The sequence below is a fragment of the Pangasianodon hypophthalmus genome, chromosome 20, assembly GCF_027358585.1.
Source record: "Pangasianodon hypophthalmus isolate fPanHyp1 chromosome 20, fPanHyp1.pri, whole genome shotgun sequence".
Lineage (NCBI taxonomy): Eukaryota > Metazoa > Chordata > Actinopteri > Siluriformes > Pangasiidae > Pangasianodon > Pangasianodon hypophthalmus.
In genome coordinates, this window is record NC_069729.1 from 8087593 (window position 1) to 8103487 (window position 15895).

Here is a 15895-nt window from a genome sequence, read left to right on the forward strand (position 1 = left end):
CGCGTTGGCCCACCATGCCATTGTTTCTCTTCCTGTAACAGCACACACAGCTGAGATTTATTCTTCAGTTAACTTGGTTTGCTGAGGTTAGCTGCATAAAATAGTGTGCTAACCTAAACCTCTCAGGGGAGATGAATATGCAGCAGGTTGATCAACGGAAGACGGGGCTAGGAAACCTCGACAGGGAAATCGGTTCAGCTTTTGTGTTGATTGCACTATAGCTGATCAATATGTGCACATCCTACATGACTCTCTGACCATCTCTGAGGGCCTTTTATAGTTGAACTCTAAGTGGATATCTATCGATTAAGACTTCAAACAATAACAACTGATCGGCAGCTGAACCATCGCACATTAAACTTAATCTGTTCTTTCGTCTTAATCCTGAAGCTTTTTACGCTACACTGTCATTTACATTTTACTGTCTACTTTGAACAACAACGATAATTGTTTGGTATGTTTATTTTTCCCTCAAGTCACTTGCCTGTAAAGAGTGCATGTCTGAATATATTGATATTGTGATAAATTATGCCATGACACACTTTGAGATATTGTGGATATCGTGACATCTTTTGTTTTTGCTTTACACGAAAGACATCTGGGTCTGAGATCAAAAGATGCACACAAAAGATGAAAATACGAGATGATAGATCACAATTTCATTTTTCATTTCCTGATATTTACATAATTATACTTTTTGTTTGAACCCAACCATTTTTCAAGTGATCAGAAATATTGGGACATGTAACTGACAAGATGTTTCTTGTAGATTGATTCTTTAAACAATTAATAGCTCAGAATGTCTACTCTTGGTTTGAGCCCTGGGTTTCACCTGTGAAGACTGCATTTGTTGTTAAAAAGGATAAACCAACATGAAGACCAGAGAGCTGTCTATGGGAGAAAATCAAGCCATTTTGAAGCTGAGAAAAGAGAGAAAATCTAGCAGAGCCAACGCACAAGCATTGGGCATTGCCAATACCAATCGCAAAAGAAGAACACAACAGTTTGGTGATGTCAGTGGGTTACCGGTTTGATGCAATTATTGCAAACAAGGGATATGCAACCAAATATGAAGTGTTATTTACTTCAATACCATCTGTCTCTATACTTTTTCTCACCTAAAAATTGGGTGCCATGTTCCAAGTTTAACACATTTAGATGTAAATATCAGGAAATGAAAGCTGAAATTATGATCTATTGTCTCATATTCATCTTCTGATTTTAAACCCACATGTCTTCAGTGTATAGCAAAATAAAGAAGTGGCCTTGCTGTTCCGATACTTTTGAAGAGAACTGCATACAAAAACAAAAAACATTTTATTAATATTTTCAAATACTATAATGAATGATTGTTTCAGACAAGCAGGAAAAAGATAAGCCACCAGATTCTTCTCTATTAGGTCCATAGACAATGGCACTGATATACTTTGTGCTCATCCCATTTATTTCTGAGATGCCTTTCCATCATCCTGTTTGAAATGACTATCTCTCTGGATGCACAGAGCAAATCGATATTCACACATCTCATGGTCTCAGATGGCCATCGCCCTAAACTAACAGAGCCACCTGCCACGGCTTTGGGATTTCTTATCTTTTCACAAACAAATGATGTCCCAGAAAAAAAAAACAAAAAAAAAACACTTTGCCTTTGCAAAAGAATACCACATAGAAAGGCAAACAGGATCTATCTGTGCTCATGGCCAAGTAAAGACAGGTTCAATTTCATTTTGGAAACCATTATATGGGTGTGATGATACACACTCACACACACACACACACACACACACACACACACAGGTTTGATACCTATTTTAATGTAATATTACCGGCATTACAAATGCACTGATCAGCCATAACATTAAAACCACTGACAGGTGAAGTGAATAACATTGATTATCTCATTACAATGGCACCTGTCAAGGGGTGGGATATATTAGGAAGCAAGTGAACAGTCAGTTCTCGGAGTTGATGTGTTGGAAGCAGGAAAAATGGGCAAGTGTGAGGATCTACTCCTTCGGGGAGCGACTTTGACAAGGGCCAAATTGTGAGGGCTAGACGACTGGTTCATAGCATCAGCATCATTATATATATGTATATATATTCGAAATAGCTCTAGCCAGGAAGATAAAGATTGTAGATTAAAGAACAAACTAAAGAACAAACCAACATACATCCTTAGTAATGTGTTGGGCCACCATGAGCAACCATGAACAGCTTCACTGCACCTTGGCATCCATTCTACAAGTTTCTGGAACTGTATTGGAAGAATGAACAACATTCTTTCAAAAAAATATTGCCTCAGAAGCTATTATGAAGATGGCGCTGCCTTGGAAATCTCCTATAGGTGTTGAATTGTTTAGAGATCTGGTGACTGTTCAATTTGTCGCTTATCTGTACATGTTTTAAGCCAAAATGCTGCAAAGTAGCATGTCCTTGTGCAAAATGGATGTCTGAAATGGATGTCTACTTGGCATCTTGGGGTTTTTTGTTTGTTTGTTTGTTTGATGATGCGAGTTGCCATGTCCAAAAATGCTACCAAAAATGGCTAAAATATCTGTAGCAATCTACTCCTATTGCATTTGTGATTGTTGCTGCGTGAGGAGATCTGTAGATCCAGTAGGGAAGCTCTTTTTCACTCAGTTTAGTTTATTCTTTTTGTGGCTGTGTATGTGTGCTAGCACGTTGATCATGTTGGTTGTATATGGAAAGGGCGTGTAAGACAAACAGCACACTGTTCTCTTTTTAATCACCAAGGAAGTATGTAAAGCATTATAAGACACATGGAAAACAAAACAATGCCACAGCAGTGACGCAAAAAAGAGGGTTTTCTTGTTTGCTCTGGTTGTCTTTACCAGCCAGTGCTGGAGAACGAGTGAGACATTTAATGCAAGTCTTGTACATTAAAAGCGTCTTTTCGAAGGCAAATACAAAATCCAACATGCAAACTCTAGCTCGAGCAAAAGATGCTCAAAAATGCAGCTGTAGAATTAATATGAACTCCCCCCCCCCCCCCCCCCCCCCCCCCCCCCCCCCCAAAAAAAAAAAAAAAAAAAAAAAAAAAAGTCGGAATTATATCATTTTTGGTCTCTGTGCGGTCGAGCTACAAAGTCAGGGAAAAAACATGACGGACACATCCATGTTCGTCTTTCGTTAAAAAATCTAGCAAGCTAACTGTGATGAGTGACATATATTTACCTCCACAAACAGCAAACTGTATAGTCAATAGATTTAACAAGCTGATATGTCTGTATGTTGATTGATCTAAAGCAAAAAAAAATATATAGTATATACACAGTAGAACTCGTTTTAAAGTAAAGAAGTGCTGTTTTGTTTACTGGTGATGCTGTATGCAGCCACGCTGATTTGACATCATGTGAACTCGGGGCTGAGGGGATCGTCCCGACCTTCCCAGGAGGAATTCCAGGTCGAGAGCCTGTTTTCTTTGGTTTTTTCCCCAGTCAGAGGGCGGAATTTCTAAGTTTTAGCTGAGTGCATTGACTTCACAATGATTTCAGCCATCTTCTGGAAGTAATGAAACCTTCAGTTACCACTTACGTTCTGTCTGAATCAAAATGAACAACGCTGAAAATGAAGAAGAAACGCTTTTTTTTCCCCCGCAATGCAAATTTCTACTTAGGTTAATCTCTCCAAGGAGTATGAGCGAACATTTTAATGAAAAAAAAAAAAAAATCTAAGATTGTCTCTATCTCTTATTTAGCAGGATTCCTAAGCATATGAAGTTTTTTTGTGTCAGTTTCATAAATCTTCTTTGCATTGCTAATAGATGAAATGAAGTAGGTGTGGTGATTTATTCATTTTCTTGATGCAAGGTTTGGAATTTCTCCTGATGCTAAAATCAATTTTAAATTCTAAAAACGTCTGATTTATTAATAAAACATTTATAAACAAAAGTTTTCCCCATATTTCAGTGCCAGTATGTGACTGGCTCATACACAACAGAGCAGAGAAGGACATTAGTAGCACAAACGTACCTGAGAAATATTAGATGAAATGATTTGAATCCATTAGAATAATTCTTTGAGAAGCATTTCTTTTAACTGTTGAATGAAGTCACTGTTTAGTGTACTGAACGATTCTTCATTTGAAAATATCATTTGTGAACTGAATCAAAAAACATTAAATTGTAGTACTTTAAAACAAATGCCGTGATGTTATTGCTGGTAAATCTGAAAAGAACTCCTTGGATAGTGGGACATCCATTGCTGAGTAGTGTAGCCTTTAGCCTTCCCTGCACATGTGTGGGAATGATGAGCTCTAAGCCCTCTTCAAGCAAGTGCTCTCCACTAAGGATTGAAGAGCACTCAGTGAAAGATTTCTTGCCTCCAACATTCCTCCCCTCTTTCTCAGATCTCATTCCCCAAACTATCCTTGCAAAGCGAAATGGCTCTACACAATGTGATGAGCAAAACCGCTCTGCGTCAGCCTCTCCCACTGAGGATCACCTTCGCAGTACTTTTTCATTTCTTCATCCAGTCCTTCTATATATCAAAAATTGGACCTGTCGATTGACTCAAACATCCAACAGCCGGAGAACAGCAGCGATCGTTATGTAAGCGTAATTGCTGCGTGGGCCTCGCAAACAGCATGATGGCTGATAAAGTTCCCATGCAGCTCTGGCTGGAACATGTCCTTTTATTCAGGTTGTCTTCCTCAAATCCTAACTTCGACCATTAGAAGTCACGGATCCGTCGGAAAAGAGCAGATTACAGCGAGTGTTAGAGGCTGTTTAGAAGAAGGCTAGGCAAATAAGCACAGCGATGTAAAATTCTCAAATCTGAAGCATCAGAAAATTATGATTACTTTTCTATAACAGCACGAATGTGACAATAGGCAAATCGCAGGTTTATATTAATGCACTAGTTCTAATACATTATCGTTTCTATAGCAACGACTTACACAAGGACTTGTACAGTAACAGTAACTCGCATCGGACCACATTACACCGTCCTGTCAACACTCCACATATAAACGAATTATTAAGGAAGAAGAAAAAAAAAAGTGTATAACTTTTGATATGGTAAACTTTTCTGTGAGGACTATTTTTGGAAGGAGTCTCCAGTGTCAGCAAACACAGGAAGTTTGTCAGTACAGAGGAGTTGCTGCATTTTTTTAACTGCAAGAGAAAGGGAAAAAAAGAAGAGAGGAAACAAATGTTTGCAGTCGCTGTAACGCAAGTGATAACAGGAACGTTAAATGTAACTATAATCAGAAAAAAATATGATGTGTCATTCTTTAATAAACAATAAAATTCACCGTTGGCAAATTGCTGTGGCGTAAAACAGTTCAGGATGTGCTGTTACAGGAAAATAATCAACCTCGAGCTACAGCACCCCACCTAGTCACTGATTATTTTCCTATAACAGCACATTCCTAAGCGTTTTGTCACAAATATAGTTTTCGGAGATATCGCAGGTGTAGTCAGTATATATACAATAATTTTTATTATAATAGTTTTATAATAATACCTCTGATTGAAGCAGCTGATTAGAGGTTAAGACTTTGTATTAACTCTTTAAAAATGTAGAACAGTTAATGTTTGTATAGAATTTTTCACTGTCCCTGCTTTTGTGTGTTAAATAACTCATTATTTATGGAAACTCAATGTCATCATATGTAGCGTGAATCAAAGAAATCTAAAAGTATCATGATGTAATATTTCTGTCATAATGCCGACCCCCTAAGTGTGCCGCTTCTTTACATTTTCAGTGTTGTTGTTTTGTCACAATTCATTTTCTATTTATGACTATTTTAATAACCGTTCTTTAATTTTAAGATTGCTTTTATTTGCTTTGCCTCACTTATTTGTTAGTATGGTCACTTTTTAATATAGTAAAAATAGAAGAATTTTATAGTGCTGCTTTCTTTAATGCTACATTAATTATTGTGAGATGCTTTCCATGTACCAGAAAGTGTTTTACAAAAATATCTTTACTACTATTATTTTTTTTTTTTAAAGGCGTACTCCTATAAACATCATCAGACCTGTGCCGCTGCAGACTGACTGCCGGGTTTGGTACTTTTCAGCTCCCTGAGTGGGTGACTTTCACCCCACCCCTATCCACCCTCTCAGTAGACGCCAATGTGCTATGCTCTGATTACATTCAAAGCTTGTCCTCAAGGCTCAAGGGGATCCCACATATACACCCACGAATGCTCTCTCTCACACACACACACACACACACACACACACACACACACACACACACACTTATGTACCAGCACACATAAAACACAAAATCCTTATAAATACACTTCATTCTGAGATTTTAAATTCATACAAAAAAATAATAATAATAAAGTGAAGATTTAAAAAAAAAAAAAATCCATTTCAGACTACATGATGCAATTAAATGTGACTCTTATCCTTAAAAAAAAAACAAAAAAAAAAAAACAGGGCTGCTGGAAAAAGAAGTCATTTTCCATTCAAAACAACATCCTTCCCAAATCAGCAAACCACTGTTTACAGTTGAGAAGAACAGCCACTTAATAATATTCAATCAGACTTACTTTAGTTTTTGGGTTTGTTACATTCCAAAAGATCAGAGAAGTTTGCAGACACGCTAGCAGAATCTAGCACGGAGCTGGGACACAGTGCTGCTGCCAGTCAAAATGAGGTCCTTTAAGCAGCATTCCATTATAATGCTCATCCGACTTCCTGCTATGATTCTTATTTAATATTGATGAAGAAAAACGAAAAGCAGAGATATGCTGCCTTGTGCACAGCGCATAGTCTGTGTGTGGCGGCTCTATAAATAAAAGAATATTCCTTTTGTGAATTATGGGTCAGTTTCTATAGATATTTGGTTTTATTTTGGACCTTAGTAAGGCAGTATTTAGATCAGGTTACTACAAACAAACTACTGATGATAGACAGGGGAAAAAAAAAACCTGTGTGTTCATTCTAAATAATGGTTACATCCCTAATACAGGAGACGGAAAAGGAGAAGGTAGTCCATTTGTCCCGTGCACACCTGACAGCAGCATGAGTGTCAAAGCTCGCTGCGTCAGGAACGCGTGAATAATAAAGCAGACCAATAAGTAGAAGCATCTGTCACAGGCAGGCCTCTGTCATCATCTCAGTGGGCGCCACGCTCTCAAAAATCCTCCAAACGACCCTTTCCATCTGAGTGAAAATGCACCATGTGTTACAAAATACAGTAGAGGACAAAAAGTATGCAATTTCTACCTCTATTTACAAATGCGTTTTTGTAGCTCGAGATAATCTCCAGGTGTAGCCATTCTCAGCTCGTTGCACACTCTGGACTCTTTGCAGAGCTGGCTTGCTCAATTAGCATAAGCTCACACACTGCATTATTAGAGAAAAGATAGGAGAGCGGGCCGAGAATCAGCTGAACTCATTAATCATTACACAGTCATTCTTGACTTGGGAACAACTGTTGGCCTCTTCAAAGGTGTTAATATTCGCACTAATGGCAAACTGGAGGGCACAAAAGGGCAGAGGTGACAAAACATGTGCAACACACCTGCTGGTGAGGCAACACGAGCGTGCGGGAAAACGCTTCCCTGAACTGCTTTGTGGAAGAATACAGGACATTAATTTTAAGTTAATAATGTGTAAGAGATCACAATTTTCCAGGATTTTCTCCAATAAAGATGCAGCTTTGGGAAAAAAAAGGTCTCAACATCAGGAAACCTAGAATTTGCATGCAGCTATTGCAAATAAAATTTGCATTTCTTCTTATGTTACATGTATTCTGCTGAAATGTGTGTGTATTTTAGGCCACCTCAACGTCCACGCAATATTCAGTTCTCAATTGGGTGCAGTCTCGTAAGCGCATCTGGTCACATTCTGCGTGACGCAGAACCATTTATGGATTGCGGGCACAGCACAGAGCCGTGCTCACAGGGCTCAAGCCTCCTAATTCCCAGACTCCATCTACTTTGGGTGGGGAGGCAGCAGAAGACAGCACTCTCCCTTAATTAGAGGGAACAGTTGCTAGCCGAGCGAACGCAGCTTAATATGTTTTACAATAAACTGTAGTGCTCGGATTGAGTTCGCACTAGGAATGAAAATTTCTTGGTTATGCTTTACACACACATCCCATCCACAGTCACAGGATTATGTAAAGAGTACGACACTCGTGCACACACATGCTGGAAGAGGCTTTTTGATTTAACAGAGGCTGCAGACCTGGTTTAAAACATAAGCTGAATATCTCAGAAAAAAAATACATTTTATTGCAGATCTATTAAATATTGAATGTAGCAGTGTGCGATTTTCACAATTCATTTAGTTCATTTGAATTAATGTTTTAACGCAATTTGCAAAATGTTCTAATCAAAAGTGTACATGTTTATCTATGCATATTAAAATTTTTTAATTAAAACATCCATAAATGCTATTTAAAAGTTTAAATCAATATGAAGGAGAAAAACAGCTTTCTTACCCTGATAAACACCTCCTATATAAAATATTCTTTATTTAAAAGAAATAGTGTTTGCAGTATTTACTATAGATGGTGCTGTTACTATTTTTGCACATCTACATTATGCAAAATCCATTCCAATAAATCAAAAACTTTGAAAAATTGTGCTATTTATTTATAATTGCATTATGTAGGAACAAAAAAATGAACTGTAATCAAGAATTGCACATGAAGTTGAAGATCTTTTTTTGCAATATCACCCAGACCTAATTGAAAGCAGGACCTATAAATAGCTTTTGATAAACATATTACTTTTAATGAGAATGCACCTATTAAGTGCAATTAAAAGAAAATCTCTACCCTGAAACAAACAAAATATACAATAATATTGTGATGCTTTTAGTGATGTGAAACCCCGTGTAGAAGTAGTGTACATGGCAGTCGCTGAACTGAAGTTCAGTTGTATGACGTACAGTTAGGTAGTGATCTATGAGATCACATGCATGATGGTGTTGACAGCGTTATTAGCCTGAACGCCTACGCTTTGGAACCTTATTTTGGGTGGTTTTGTGGGTAATGTACGAAATCGTTTGGTAAAGTGAAAAAGCCCAACATGTCGATGAAAGGCGTTCAATCTAAATATGTGGAATTTCATTTTTAAAAAAATCTTCTGCAAAATTGAAGATCACACATTGATGATAAATACGGCAGTAGTTCAGGGTGATTTTTTTTTCCCTTTAATGACACGCTTCATTAATCACATTCCACTCCTAGAAACTAATGATGTGAAATAAAGGGAGCCGTATCAGCAGATTGCTAGAAATCACCACTTTTGTTGTACAGTTGTTCATTAGGTTCAGCGGATATTTATGGCAATGTTGATGTATTAGTCAAGCCATGTTCTATTTCCGAGTACACAATGTACACACTAATGTACCATGATTGCATTATACAGCACATTACGTGGTCTATTAGTTACATATAAAGAAATCACAACGAGGGAATCATGGATTCAACCTGCATAACTATTTTCTTTTATAAACAAATAGAATCCAAATTTAATTTCAAATCATAAATAAACTTACAAACATTGATATCAAGTCAAATATGTCATAAATAAATAAAACTATCTGCTCTGGCAACATGCCAAAAAAGCAGTGCTGAACCGAACTAATAAAAATATAATATATATTGATATAGGACAAATTGTATATTTCCATATCACCACATGAAAAATAATCCTTCAGAAATCTAAGTGAGCCATGTGAATACTGAAATCTAATATTTACGGTTGTCCACAGTACGACAACAATATACACTTGCCCTTTTGCCTAAACGATTTATTAAGTAAGCCTGCCATATAGTTCACGTTATAGGAATTACTTATCATCAACTTAACAACATATTATTTAGTTGACGCCGAGGTGCTGAATGTGCTGAATACAAGATCATCACAAATTCATGCCCCGAGCTCCCCAACTAGCTCGCTGTCAACAGCCAGTTGAGAACAAGGAACAAAATCATGACACTCAGAAAGACCACATGAAAATGTTATAAATTTGTAAATCCTTTTTAATTCAGTTCTAGCTTTCTCTCTAAACTGAGCTAGCAATATTAGCTTTAAGACCGCACACATTCTGAATGTTTCTTACTGTCTTGTCTTAGTCTACTGCTAGACACCTAGCTAGCTAGCATGCCCTCGTACTCACATCAAGTTCTCATCTTCAAATCCTAACTATGCTAACATGCTAACTAGCTAGCAGCAGCCTGGAGCCTTATCATTGAGTATGTGTCTGGTGAAAACACGTGGCTAAAATTGAACATATGCAGTTTGCCACTATCGGACACTGACGCAGTGAAGACTGCTAACTAGTTAGCATGCTCTCATTTACTCACTAGCAAGTCCTCTCTTATTTACGCAATCTCTCGTGTAAATCTAACTGCGAGCATGCTAGCTAGTTAGCAGCAGTCTGGAGCTGTAACAAAGCAGCTCATTTTGTCACCTCAAGTTAGAGCTTGAAAACAGTCAGCTAAAACTGAACATAAGCAGTTTGGCACTATCAGGCAACGACACATTGATGGTGTGGAAGCCCTTTTCCAAGGTGGAATAAAAGCTGCTCTTCGCTGCCGCAACCCTACTCGATGCAAGCTAAGTAATGTGGCTAGCTAATGCACTTTAAAATCAACTAGCTAACATTATAAAGAACAAGTGTAGCTTTTTGTGTCCACTATTTAAATTGGGGAAACACAAACAAGAGCTCACTGCTAATACTAAGTAGGCTAATCATTACAGTATTAGTGACTCATTCTGGAGATATATATATATATATATATATATATATATATATATATATATATATATATATAAAATTGATGCATCCCTAGTTATGAGGGAGGTTTTCATGGTGCTATGCAGCATTAACTTGTTGAGCAAGCCAGTAGGAATAAAGTAAATTTAAAGGTAAATTACTGCAATTTTCCAGTAATTTAAGTAGCACAATGATAACCTCCTGTAATCCCTATTCAATAGGTGGCACTTGAACTGCATTAACTACAACAATTTTTTTTTCCAGAAAATGTTTGCGTGAGCTGTCGATCCTGCACAAGGTGAACTTGTTGCGTATGTTGCTACCTCTAAGGGGCAAAAGGACATTGCTACAAGACATTGCTACAAAAGGGATGGGAGCGAAGGAAGAGTACAGCCGTCAATGATGTAACCCATTTTAAATATTTTTGCATGCTGGCACATCACTTTGATAACATGTTGCCTCAGATTCATCTTCTATGCATGTCACCAACTCGAAAATATTTCGTGTTCTGTGCCGTCCTCATTTTGTGTGATTATAAATCTTTTCACGTGCCCAACACTGTAAGATAACCACAAGGCAACAAAGTACACAGAGACAATCAGGATTATGTCACTCTGACGTGCCCTGTCACGCTAGTGTTCACATGTCAAGCACAGATCAGGAATTAAGATAGTAGAACACATTGGCTGCCAGCAAGGTGTTGCCATATTACAAAAGTATAGTTTATTCAAATTATTTGACCTCGTTTGAATAATTTTAATTATAAAATTGATCGGTAAATTGTTTGAATTGTGCATGAAGGCAATGCCCTCCACTGTGGAACTGTGTTTCTCTGGGTTTAGTTTTGGACATTGTTATGGGAACGTAAAGTAAACAAGACTGAACCAGTCTAATTCCGGTTCAGCAACCGCTTTATCCTGGCCAGGGTCATGGTAGATCTGGGGCCTATCCAAGGTACACTTTTGGCAGGAATACATGTTAGATGGGACGCCAGTGCACTGCAGGGCACCATGCACGTACACGTTCACATGTTCATTCACAGACCTACGGGCAACTTATCTTAAGCAATCCACCTACTGGCATGTTTTTGGGAGGTGGGAGGAGACCTGAGAACCCAGAGGAAATCAACATGGACATGGGGAGGACATGCACAGAAATGATCAAAAATCTATTTATGTATATGCCGTTTGCTTTTTTTGAATTCATACTCAGTATCGAAGCCAGCTACGACTATGCTGTGATTTACTGCTGTTCTATCCGAGATGGATCCTGACCAACATTCCTGTCCAGCATTCGCAAGATAGTCTCAAGATCCCCCATGACCCTGACCAGGAAAAAGCAGTTACTGAAGATAAATGAATGAATAATGACTGGGAATAAACACTAGACCTGGATTAGTTTCTTTCACATAATCAGAAGCAACCAACCACTCGGCTAGCGAAGTACCCTTACTAGCAAGCTACCTAGCAATAGTAGCCATTAACTTGATAATATGAAAATAAATTGTAATAATGTGTATTATTTTGAATAAAACAAGTGTAACACCTATTGAATGTCACTGCAAACTTAATAACAACTGCAGGAAACGTGCAATGTTTCATATCTTAAAAAAAAAAAAGACAGGGAGAGAGGTAATTTGGAGACATTTTGGAACTTGCTAGATTATTTTGAAGGTTTATATAAAATAAAGTTAAACCATTTACATATATAAAATTCATGGCATAATTACATAAGAACTTTGCCCAATATAATAAGCATTATTATAATGTTGTACATACGTTTTTTTTGTTTGTTTGTTTTGTCTTCTTAGTTACATGACCCAATTAACCAATTAATCAAAGTGGTAGTTGATTCACGAAATTAACAATAATTGCAGCCCTAAAGAGTAGGTTTACTCTCACGTTCCTTCCATTAATCACTCAGATGACTGGGCATGCATTGAGTGACTGTGCTGCAACAGCAGGTTTTTTTTTTTCCTTCGCCAGAGGAACTCAGATGAGCATGCTTGCACATGCAAAGAGTACCATGAATGTTCCCAATTATTCTGCTTTCAAAACAGAAAAGGTCCCATTTTAGCAGCACATGTCCTGTGATGGTGCACATGAGTGTTTCGTGATGTAAAATTCCATTTTGTAATGGAAGGTTTGAGTGGGTTGTCACTTCCCAGGACAACAGAATTTCCTTAACCAAAAAAAAGAAGAAATATACACGCATTTTTCCCTCTCTGTGTATTTTTTTTTTTACAAGTTTTTGCTTTAATCAATTGCTGAAACTGGAATATTTACAATGAATAGAGATTAAAAGCAAAAAAGGAACTGTTTCCATAATAATATTTCTGTGTTAATGGTAGTATGAGAGGACATTACAATTACAAGATATTACTAAGTATATTTTTTGCCTGTGCCAGGTATTAATTGTAAAGATCAGGGCCGTACAAATCTTTTTATGCAAGCTAATCAAAAGGAGCGAATTAACTGAACTCAGTCCAACGCACCATTTAGCCAGTGATTTTTCTAATGCGGAAATGTTATTATATAGCATCGTACAATCGTTATACTGGAACACGCTTGGGCCCCTTAGTCTCAGTGAAAGGAAATCATAATGCAACGGAATACAAAGACTAGACAACTGTGTGCTTCCAACTGGAAGAACCACGTATGGGTGTGATGGTCAGGTGTGATGGTATGGTGTACATTGTGGAGAGTCTTTAACTGAACGATCATGAGACTAGTACAGGAATTATTCAACGAGAAACAATTCAAAGGAGCATATTTTTCTTGATATACTATGCATCATGCAAAAAGATGCAAAACTGCAATTTATGAGGTATTTTCAGAGACACTTCAAAATGGGACAAATGATCAGAGATTAGTATGTGTAGAGTTTATACATTACTACAGTAGAGTTTATACTACAAACAGGGCTAGGGTTTTGCTGAGGAGGAGTCTGGAGTCTGATCCCTGATCCCTGAGCCTGGCGCGATTCCCAGTGCATTAACACTCCATACACAAGTGCACTGCGCAGGGTGTGAGGGAATGAAGTAATGAAGATGTTGCACGCTAGGTAGTGCACCATGTGTCCAGTGAGGAGGCGCCTGGGGCTTCAGTCTGGGTCTCTTTCCATCCTGAAGAACAAACCGCAGGGTTTCCCCCCTCAGAGCACTAGCGCCATGACGTCACGCGGCTCGAGCGCCGCCGACTGCTTGCCCCTGATTAATGAGGTGAGCTTTATAGTCGTGAAGCGGCAAATCTCCAGCTCGTCCCTGCGTTTTCAACCCGGTCTTTCCGACTCGCCTGGTCACAATCGCCTAATTAAAGCCACCGGTGGCTAATTACAGTGATTTCGCGTGCGCGTGCACATGCCCGCGCGCTCGCACGCGCACCCGCACCCGCGAGCGTTATAGTCTACTCTCGGCAAAACACTTCACTTCACGTCGCGTGCTCCGTTTTCGATCGACGTGACACTGGCATGATGTGGTGTGTGTGTGTGTGTGTGTCTGTGTGTGCGCGCGCGTCAACTAGCTAATGCGCCGAATGCTTTCTTTTTTACGCATTACGAAAACAACACCGCGTGCGTCTACATGTGTGTGTGTGTGTGTGTGTGTTAGTGTGTGTGTGAGTGATCATTTAGGGAAGGTCTGAGATGGTATGGAAGCTTCATGGCTTGGCTACTTCCGCATCCAGTCTGTCTTCTGGAGAAGACAAGGACATACCGTTCAAAATAAATAAATAAATAAATAAATAAATAAATACCACCAAATAGTTCCTACGAGCTCAACACTCCAACCACACGGATATGGGTGTCTGCATTAAACATGAGCTGAGAGGAAAACAACGTGACCAGTATGTTTGCAAACAATTTAGGTAGAAGATCATAATAATTAGAGTAAAAGAAATAAACAGTAATAGTGCATGAGATGCAGCATGAACACACACGCGCACAGAAACACACACACCTGTGGACCAACAAAGAAAACGGAAGGAAAAAAAAAACAAAAGAAAATGTACTAACCTTTTCTAGGTGTTTGTTTCGTTTGGAAAAACGCAGAATTAAGCCGACACTCCTGAGACTGACCTTCTTCTTCTTCTTCCACCACGTCTTCCTCCTCCTCCGGGTCTTTTCAGTGCATGAAAGTGGCTCAGACTTTTATAAATTCCTGTCAAAAATCGCAGTCTTTTTCTCCTTCTCGAGTGTGCACGAGGCGAAATGTGCCCCTTCTGTCCGCACGGTGGAGGTGGAGGTGGTGGTGGAGCGAGGAACACACGAGCAGTCCTCTTTCCTCTAAAAGCACCTCTTGCGATAAGTAAACGTGTAAAAAAAAAAAAAAAAAAAGCGAACAGAACAGAAATCGAGGGTTAGTGTAATGTTCCGCGGCGCAGCGCGCGCTCTCAATGCAGCAGTGTGGCAGTCACTGGGCGCGAGCGCTGCAAACTAAACTTCAGCCCACCGGTCAACAAGCTGGGCGTTCACACACACATAAAGCTCGAGCTCCAGCGCCACTACTCACGGATTTCACGCAAAAAAAAAAAAAAAAAAAAAGAACCGGAAACGTCCTACATGCACGTTGATACACACCCACGCGAGAGAGATAGAGTGGAAAGCTATGGACGCTGCTTCTTCAACAATCCAGCAGCTGAAGGGGGGGAAAAAAAGAGGAAATGTAAAGCAGTACAGACAGAGCGGGCTAACGCTCAGCACTGAATGCAACAGTTTCGACTTCTTTCCTGGCAAAATAATGCGCTTTGCCTTGTGTGGGCGCTAAGCCTTGTAGCTCCCTCGACCAAAGGGTACAAAAAGTGTGGAAAAAAAGACAAGCTCGCGCTGCTTTTCCTTTTTTTCTGCCCTTTTTTTTCGCAAGTCGGCGTGTTAAACTGAAAGCTGAGTGAATGACAGCGCTGGGATCCGAGAGAGAGAGAGAGAGAGAGAGGGGAGGGACTAGCTTTGGGAATCGGGCCCTGCTTATTAAACCCAACTGATCCAGGATCAGAGTCTTGTGCCACTAAGCGCGTGATCACCAGCGCTACAGCTGATCTGGGGTCAGTTTTAAGATAGAAGCGATTGGAGTTAAAAGAGCAACAGGCAAGTCGAACCAAAAAAGGAACCAAAAAAAAAAGGGACGCAAATAAACCCACATTCATGTTTACTGTGTGTTCACGCTGCATTAAACAAAGTAGAATT

At 39.0% G+C, this 15895-nt stretch overlaps 1 protein-coding gene across 5 annotated transcripts in view; it reads right to left on the bottom strand.

Annotated features, from left to right (window-relative positions):
• The window catches only part of atp2b4 (ATPase plasma membrane Ca2+ transporting 4), a 115401-nt gene extending 99780 nt beyond the window's left edge, over positions 1-15621 (bottom strand). For 4 of the 5 annotated variants that reach the window (XM_026935659.3, XM_034314465.2, XM_026935661.3 and 1 more), the window contains exon 1: positions 14729-15620. The gene's annotated coding sequence lies outside the window, so the exon portion shown is untranslated. Of the gene's footprint in view, positions 1-14728 lie in introns of all 5 variants that reach the window. The other variant, XM_053227074.1, reaches the window with a different exon arrangement.
• Positions 15622-15895: the final 274 nt, after the last annotated feature.